This window comes from Echinops telfairi, unplaced genomic scaffold (genome assembly GCF_000313985.2).
Source record: "Echinops telfairi isolate 266 unplaced genomic scaffold, ASM31398v2 ScPeMD7_1713;HRSCAF=2227, whole genome shotgun sequence".
NCBI lineage: Eukaryota > Metazoa > Chordata > Mammalia > Afrosoricida > Tenrecidae > Echinops > Echinops telfairi.
In genome coordinates, this window is record NW_022105611.1 from 22277317 (window position 1) to 22286576 (window position 9260).

The 9260-nt window shown below is 44.1% G+C and overlaps 1 pseudogene; it reads right to left on the reverse strand.

Moving 5' to 3' along the window:
* Positions 1 to 7525: 7525 nt before the first annotated feature.
* LOC101652630 lies at positions 7526 to 8477 on the reverse strand (annotated as a pseudogene).
* Between the last annotated feature and the right edge of the window lie 783 nt (positions 8478 to 9260).

Genomic DNA, 9260 nt, shown 5'->3' on the forward strand with positions numbered 1-9260 from the left:
GCCTTCCTCTGGATGAGTTCATAGTCTTCTGAGTAGGTGAGCAATGACAAGCACTAGTCAAAATGCAAGACGGAGCAGGAGGTTAAAAACGACTCTGGTGTTGGCGTCTTAACTGAGCACTGAAGAGTCAAGAGGCAAATGAAAATCAAATACTTTCTCTCACATTGTGAAGAGGAGCCACTAGACCACTAGGTGGACAACAAAGAGGGAAACCTGCCGTTGGGCCTCTAGCCCAGCACCCACTGGCAGTTTTTGAAGGTGGCGTTGTGGATTTTGCGGATGTCTTTGAAGAAAGCCAAGCCTGTAGTTTGCTTCTCCAACACGGAGGCTCCAAGAAGTGCTGCAGCTTTCCCCTCAAGCCAACGAGAAGCCCGAACCAGTGAGCTTAAAATACTCCCTTGCCTTTTGGACAATGCTTGGTGCTAATGTTTGACCCACCCTGGAGGTCAAAAGGAGATGCTATAGGTGCCAGTGGAGGACCAACAAGAGAGTAGCTCTGACATCATTTGGCTTGACCATAATATGTATCCCTCTGTTTCACTCCCTCATCCTAATACATGTATTTACACTTTGGATATTTTATTCACCTTGGACGTTTTGCATTGATTTTTATTTTTTGAAATATTGCATTAGCTACCTAAGGCGCAATTATTTCTCTCTCCCCATTTAGAGGAGAGAAGAGTGAAGAAGATAAAAAAACTAATTGGAAACAATTAGTCCAATGAACTAATGAACCACATGACCATTCGTCTTCATGGCCCTGAGACCAGAAGAATTCGATGATGATTGGCCATGTCTACAAACTACTCTGTAAGAGAGCACATTAACAAGTCCTGGATAGAAGAGAAGAAAAACATGTGGACCCAGCCTCCAAATGATAAAAAGACCAGGCTTTCTAGTCAGATAAAGACTGGTGGACCAGTCCACCAGAAATTATGACCCTTAGTTACCCTTCATGGGTGGAACCTAATTCACTTCAATGCTCAACCAAACAATAGACATATCTAGAAGGGAATAATAACAGGAGGGAGCTACACCCACCTTAGAATAACCAACCATTTGCAAAGCAAAGGGCAGCATTTGCCCAGGGACAAAGTTCGGAAGACTTAGGTAAGAAAGAGAAATGCAAATGGAAACTCCATGGAGGAAGTGTGTGTGGTAAGTGATGTTACATTGTGGAGATTGCAATCAATTACATGAAACAAACTGTGTATGAATTGTTGGAAGGAAAATGAATTTGTCCCTTAAAAATCATCAAATTCACAACCAAAAGTAAAAAAAAAATTTCATGAAAATATTATTTATATTGATTACTGATTTTTTTGGCGTCCTCTTACATTTTGTATCCAATAAAAAGTCTCACTGACCTCATTCTAATTCTGGTTCTAGCTCCTTGGCCAAGAAGTGTCCACAAGAAGTAACCAGACTGGATCCACCTTGAAAGTCTCCCCAAGAGAGTAGTCTGCTGAGACAGGGACATAGATCCCAATAACAATAAACTCAGGCATGACTAACGGAAGGAACCCGGGACTGGAACCAGAGGGAGGTTGCCAGCAGGCCCCGGACAAGTACATTGTTCAAGAAATCCATCCCAAAGTAGTGTCCGCCTCAGAAAACCCGCCAAGCCCGGGATGGACCAATGCCAGGTCAAGCGAGGTCATTTATATCCTTAACTTATCCCTCTGATCTTAGTGAGGTGGGAAAATATGGATCGCAAACTGGGGGAGGAAAGAATCACAAGGCAACGAAAGTAGGGTGAAGTTGAGGAGGGTCCCAACCATGGACATCCTGTTTGAAGGAGGCACAAGTTAGGAGGCAGTGGGGCAATTTTTAATTTCAAATTTTGGCAATTTTTATCATTAGATGGGATTGGCAATTTGAATAGCCATCGTAGGATGCTTTTGAAACTAAAAGTAACCCAAGGGCTTTAAAATGTAACTTAGAAATTAACAAAACCACTAATAGGAATTTCATAAGATTTTACCCAGGCAAAGTTAGGGAAACTTCTTAGACATAGCCAAACACCTTGAGGGAAGGAATTTCTGGGGTTGGGGTATCAGGACCATAGTCTCTGGGCATACCAAGGTCAATTGGAATAATATAGTTCACAAGGATAATGCTCTATATCCTACTTTGGTGAGTAGTAACTGGTGCCTTCAAAGCACATGAGCAGCTATCTAAGGTGCAACTGTTAGCCTTTCCCCAGCTGAAGGAAAGAAGAGTGATGAAAATTGAAAGACATGAAAACAATTAGTCCAATGGACTCATGGACCATGTAAACATCAGTCTTAGCAAAGCTGAGATCAGAAGAACTAGATGGTGCTCAGCCACCACTACCAACTACTCTGAAAAAGACCATATTGGAAGGTCCTGGATAGAATGGGAGCAGAACTCAAAATCAGAGAAGACACCAGGCTCATTGGTTGGATGGGGTCTGCTGGGACTCGTGAGGTTATGGCCTTCAGTTACTCGGCCGATCAGCGTGGACTCACTCATCTTCAATCAACCATTGAAGATCAACATGGCAGCATTTACTGAACACAGAGGGTTAGGAACAAAGAGGGATGGAAAGAGGAAACACTTTGGAATGGGATGGGAGTAAGCTGTGGCACATTGAGGAGATTGAATCGGATAAGTTGAAACAAAATGTGTGTAAATTGTTGAAATGTAGCTGTGGGGAAACTTTTAACTTCAAATCTTGCCTTTTTACAAAAAATTGTGGCATTTGAGTGGCCAATATGAGGATGCTTTTGAAAAACTATAAACCTTCACCTAAATCACAAGGAAAAGTTAAAAAGAAAAAGAAAAAACATTTGCCCAGGGGCACCACAGAGCAGATGAAGATGGAGAAGGGGCAGAACAAATAGGCTGTTTTTTCTGGTACCGGCTTTGGAGTGTTGCTCTTCTTGTGTAGCGATACAAGTATGTGTCTAAGTGGTACAAACAATAGTTTTGTGTAAAGAGGCACAGCTGGTGAAGAGCTGACTCTTCTGGGTAGGTTGGGGGAGGATCAGAGAAACCGTTACTAGGGAAATCCAAGACTAGCAAACGATTGGCTGAGTTGAAGTTTGTTTTGTTCTCCCAGTTTTAGCAAACCTATAGCAATGGGTTGACCTAGTGGTCACAATAATGAGATCCCACAGAACAACATTGGTGAGGATGGTACAGCCTGGGCAGTGCTTCGTTCTGCTGTATACAGGGCAGTTATGAGGTGGAACTGAACTGATGGTACCTAAGAACAACAACAATAATAACAACAAACAACAACAACAACAAAACTCCCTAACTCACTGCCATGGAACTGATGAGCATCGTTGGAGTTCATTTTCTTTCTTTTTTTTCTCTCAATGCTCACCCATAATCTGCTTAATAATCCATTCTAGATAGTTGACAGAGATTCATCTCTGAGCCCCCAGTCTTTTCCAAGGTTTCTTATGGATTTATGAAAATATTGAACACATCTTCAGGTTCTTCAGTCAGTGTAAGTACTCGTCTAATGTGTCTAGCATTGACAGGCACTCTTACAATCTTTTACCATGATAGGATATGGCTTGAATTTTCGGAGATACCTTTGCTTTGCCTTTTTTAATGGTATAAGGTATTCCCAAACAGGTGATATTGCTGGCATGATCCAGGGGGACCGCAAGAGTGGATACCTACAATTTATCCTGGATTATGGGCTATAGTACAAACGTTTTTAATTGTCAAGGGGTGTTGAATACTGTTTTTTTTCCTGAAAAGGGTAGGTTCCCAAACTTATTTGGTATAGGGGATGGAAATGAAATGGCAAACAAGCCATGTCTCTGTTCCTTTTTAATATTCCTTTACTGGCCCAAGATATACAGAACCCCCTTTTTCATCCTTTCTTGCCTCTCCATTCTGGTTCACCCAGGCTGCAGAGTTATATTCCCAAAGACATATGGCCAATCTCCTTCCGAGGGACTTTCTGAGTCTGTCCCAGCGGTATGAGGGAGAGACCCTGCAATCCAGACTAAGAGGTAACCATTATCTAGGGCTGGGATTCTCACCAGGACGTATGGAAACTACAAAGAAGGCAGTAACCACCAAGATTTCACCAAATGCTTGGTGGACAACCAGATAGGTGGGAAGCAGAACGTTTGGTTGCCTGTTTTCTCTTCTGGGTCTTACTTGGGATCATAGAGCCAGAGAACCGAGAAGGCAGAGAATCTAAGAACCATGTAGCAGGAAATCTTACAAAGCAGTTATGACTAGATTGGGTATGGAGAGGGAGAGGAGGAGAAGACAAGGGTTTCCTCTCCTGACCTACCCTGGGACACAAACAAACATGTCTTGTTTAAATTGCTGTGTGAACAATGGTACCAATACTAAGAGAATTTACAGGAGGTGAAAACATTTTTATATGCCTTCAGAGCCTTTAGTCTCTGTGCCCACTTCTGCCACTACATTACTCAGGCAAGAAAGAACCTTCCCTTAGCCCTGTCTGGCCAAACACTAATTTGTTACTCACCAGGACTTACACAGGCTGAGAGGAATAAGGCCAGGTCAGTCTGAGCCTGAGTTGCTTGAACACAGTTAAATCCACCCCATCCTTCCCTTGGGGAACTCCTAGAACTTCATCTCCAGCTAGGATTTAGCCAATCAGTCACATCCCAGGGGTGGGCAGAAATAACACGCCCATCAGCATCTTCTGGGCTTGGGGAGCATCGTGAGCAAGAACAGGGCCTTGATACTGACGTTGCAGAGGTTCTCAACCTGTGGGTCGTGACCCCTTTGGGGGGTCCAACAACCCTTTCACAGGGGTTCCGCGATTCATAACAGTAGTAAAATTACAGATATGAAGTAGCAATGAAAATAATGTTATGGTTGGGGGATCACCACAACATGAGGAACTGTCTTAAAGGGTCGCGGCAGTAGGAAGGTTGAGAACCACTGGGTAAGAGGAACAGTGATGAGGGGGGCAGTGAGTGGGGCAGTGGAAGGGGAGAGTGAGTCAAGGCAAAGGCGTGGGTACAGGGAGAGGCCGTGTAATGTAAACATCCCAGGATCCTCTGCCCCACAGCAGCCCCCTTATTCCAGTGTCTCCCATTTCCAAAGGTGCAGTCTACATTCTGCCTCCTAGGGTTTGCTTGCTGCTGGTTTGAGGGATGTTATATTGTTTAAACCTACTAAGTGAGGAGAGAAATTGATATGCCATGAGTCCCAAAATAATTAAACCCTATTGGCCCTGTCAGGTCTCATGAGAACTTTTCAACACTTCACTGGTTTAACTGGTTGGCTGTTCGTATTCAGCAGCTGCCATCATGGTCCATGTTTATGACCGTTTTGGTCAAACAACTGGGTGTTCTCCACCTGTAGGAAACTGATAGGCACTGCCCAAGATCAAATAACTATTCATTAATAATAAGAAATCAACTTTATGACATTTTAATAAGCAATTAAGGAGAAATATAATTTTGAGCAAAATGGAAAGAAACATAATTACTAACATGTAGTCCTAGGCTTTCAAGATTAAAGTATTGTTAATCATCTTAAGGTAGCCTTGATTTTTCCCCTCTGGTCTAAGAAGAAAAGGACATCATGTTTGGTCCAGCAGAAGGGAAGTGACAAGCAGGAAGGCCCCTTTAAAGAGGTGGATTGACACCCTGGCTGCGTCAGTGGGCTCAGGCAGCGGCACCATGGTGAGGATGGCGCAGGACTGGGCAGTGTTTCCTCTGTCGTGCATCATAGGGTCGCCAGAGGACAGAGCAGACTCAGCGGTGCCTAGCAACAATACTAACAAGAAAATAAAGTTTCGAGATCTTTTCCCCTCTACTTCAGCCCCGTCAGTGGTCCCCTAACCTGCTTTAAAAGCAGCCAAAACATGGGTAGCTACGAAGCAAATAAAACAAGGCAAAAGAAAAAGCTCAGAACAATAGTTTTACAGGTGTCCCTCAATATCGATTGAATGAGTATCTTTTTTTTAAAAGATCATTTTATTGGGGGCTCTTACAGCTCTTATAACAATCCATACATCAATTGTATCAAGAACATTTGTACATGTGTTGCCATCATTATTTTCTAAACATTTACTTTCTATTTGAGCCCTTGGTATCAGCTCCTCTTTTTTACCCCCCTCTCCCGTTTCACCCTTGTGACTCCTTGATAAATTATTATTAATTTTATATCTTACACCGAGCTGAAGATTCGTTTATTTCCTGGTGATCCACATGCAATCAGCTGGTTCCAGGCCATAGTCTGGTATTTGAAGGCAATTGAGCCACGTGTGAGCAGAGGAGCCAGGTCACCTTACTCCAGTCTTCAGTGAGTTTGGAGGATGTGGGTGAAATATCTCATCTTCTGTGTCTATGCCATGGTCAGCTCAACCTTCTTGAAACGCTTTATCTGAGCTTCTTCTGTGACAGCCATGACGGTATGCCAGAGAGAACCTTTCACAAGCTGAAAATGGATAGCCTAAAAGCCAATTGAGAGCCAAAAGAAAGCTTCTGCACCGTTGAGTTCCACCCAGCATTTGTGTCAACACCAAACAGAGACAGCGTTGCCCAGGGACTGATTCTCACTCTTTCTGCCCAATGAAAGATTCTTCTAATAGATAATCTTTGCTCTGGAGCTCTTTACCTCCTGGCACAGGTGTCAGATCTACATGTATGTCCAAAGCTCCCCCTGCCCTCTCCTGCTTATCCTCCTTTGTGTCTTACTCATGTATAATCCCTGATACATCGCATGCATTTATGCCTCTGGTACTCACATGCCCATGCATGCAATTTCTTATATGACTAGACAAATAATCAATTGCTAATTGATTTTCCCAACCAGTATTTATAGGTCAGTAGCTAGGTACAGGTTTTAAACTGGTAATTTTAAATTTTAAACTAGTAATATATTCTACTTGTTACTCTAGCCAATCTTCTGCCTTGTGATATTACATTTAGAACGGAAGAAAATTATGTTACATAAGTTTATTTTCTAAGCTATGTAAATCACTTTTAGATATTTTAGATACAACACAGCTAGAGCCAAAGACTTTCCTCAGTTTTGGAAAGGCTAACATCTTCTTTTACGAAAATCTTAAAAAAAAAAAAATCACATTCCCTTTGCCATTTTTCGCTGGCAAATTTTAAAGTGAGCCAACTAGGAATTTCCACAAACCCTGCTACATCTCTTTGTTTAATGGTGATTTCAAGATCTTCTGGAGAAAGGAAAGGAAGGATTTTAAGAAAGGTGAAATGCCAGTTCCTTCGACACGGCTTGCTGTGTACCTTTGGGCCCCGGTGTTCTTAATACAAGGGTCAAGGGAATCCAGACACGCAGCCATTGTGTGAGGTGAGCGAGAAAGCAGGGCCGGGAGAGCTTTTTCTGTGTTTCTTCTGTTTCTGAGGAAGAAAATGGAAAGTTTGCGTGCGTGACAGATGATAATGGAAAACTGGAGAAGTTGTGTGGGGGACAGAGGATAATGAAGGAGATGTGTATAGCTGCCAACTTCTGTCCTTGCCCCATCCTCGGACATTCAAACGGGATGCTCTTGTGCTGTGTGTGCGCGAACAGACTACGGGCCTGCCCTCAGAAGCAACCTTCCCAGGTGCTGCCTGATTTCCTTGGTGCGGGCCCCATAGATGATGGGGTTGACCAGACACGGGAGCAGCAGGTAGAAGGCACTGAGCAGGTTGTGTACATCCTGGGAGGCGGTGCGGGCCACTCGGTAGACGATGGACGAGGACATGGTGGAGGAGTAGACCGTGAAGATGACCAGCAGGTGGGAGCCACAGGTGTTCAGGGCTTTGGGAGCGGGCCCCAGCGGATGAAATCCGGAAGGCGGCGTGGATGATGCGGGAGTAGGAGGCACTGAGGAGGAGCAGGTCCAAGACTCTGTTGAGGACACGCACGGTGAGCCCCACAGTCTTGTTCAGGGAGATGTCCCCACAGGAGAGCTTCATCAGGGCCATGTGCTCACAGGCAAAGTGGTGGATGACATCTGAGCGGCAGAAGCGAACCCGGGAGGCCAGTCCCACCACCGGAGCAACGATGCATGTGCTCCTGGCAGCTGCCACCACCACCAGGCCAGCCAGCAACTGGGCGGTTATGATTTCTGGGTATCGGAGCGGGTAACAGATGGCCACATAGCGATCGAGGGCCATGACCAGGAGGATGCTGCAGTCGAAAGCAACAAGGAAGTAGATGCAGAACATCTGAGCCAGACAGCGAGCCAGGGAGACCCGGTTGAAGTGGATGGAGAAGTTGAACAGCATGGCAGGCACCACGGTGGTGGCGGCGCAGATGTTGACAGCCAGGAGCAGGGCGATGAGTGCGTACATGGGTTGGTGCAGGCTCCGCTGGGCGGCCACCGTGTGGATGACCAGGGCATTGGCAGAGACAATCACCAAGTAGAGGCTGAGAAAGGGCAGCACTAGGAGGGCCCTGGACTCCTTCAGTCCTGGGAAGCCCACCAGGAGGAAGCTGGTGTAGGACACATTGGAGCTTCCACTGTTCCGCCCTGACATCTCCCCTGGGGAGCACAGTGATTCTGGGCAAAGAAGAGGTGCGGGAAGGCTTGTTTGTACACCCCGCCCTCGCCAGGGCCTGCCCTGCGTTACCAGGGTGTACTCTGTGCTCTGATCGTCTTGAATCTGTAATTTCCCTACAGGGGAAAAAAATAAGTTCAAGGTCACAATCAAATGAGATTTGTGTTTGTCAATAGATCTTTCTCTGCATTTCAGGTAAATTCCTCAGGACAGATTTTGGATGCATAATCACCGGATCAGATAATACAAACATTTTGGAGGGAGCCAAATGGATGTCCAGACAAGTTGGATTTACTTTCTCACTTTCTCAGTGAGTAATAGTGAACCGAGTCACTCTGTCATGCTAGTCAGGAATCTGATTGTTGAAATATATGATCTTTTTAATTTGCTTGTTTTCTTTTGTGGATTTCTTGGTCCATTACTTTGCCTATTTATCTCTTAAGGACTTAATGTTTTTGGTAACCATTTACATATTAAAATGATTCATTTTGATCTATTCCAAAGATTAAAACAATCTTTCAAGCATGTTCAGTTTGTTTGTGAAGTTATTTAAAACTCAGTTTTATGTGTATAAAGTGAAATCTATGGATACTCTCTTTGTGACTTCTCTTGGTTTTGAGTGTAGAAATTCTTGTATTATTCAGAGATTAAATAGATAATATAGTCTGCTCTTCTTTAAAATGCAGCTTAATTTATTTCTATTAAGTTTTTGATCTACATGAAAGTTCATTTGCGATATGCAGTGATGGTTAAATTGATATT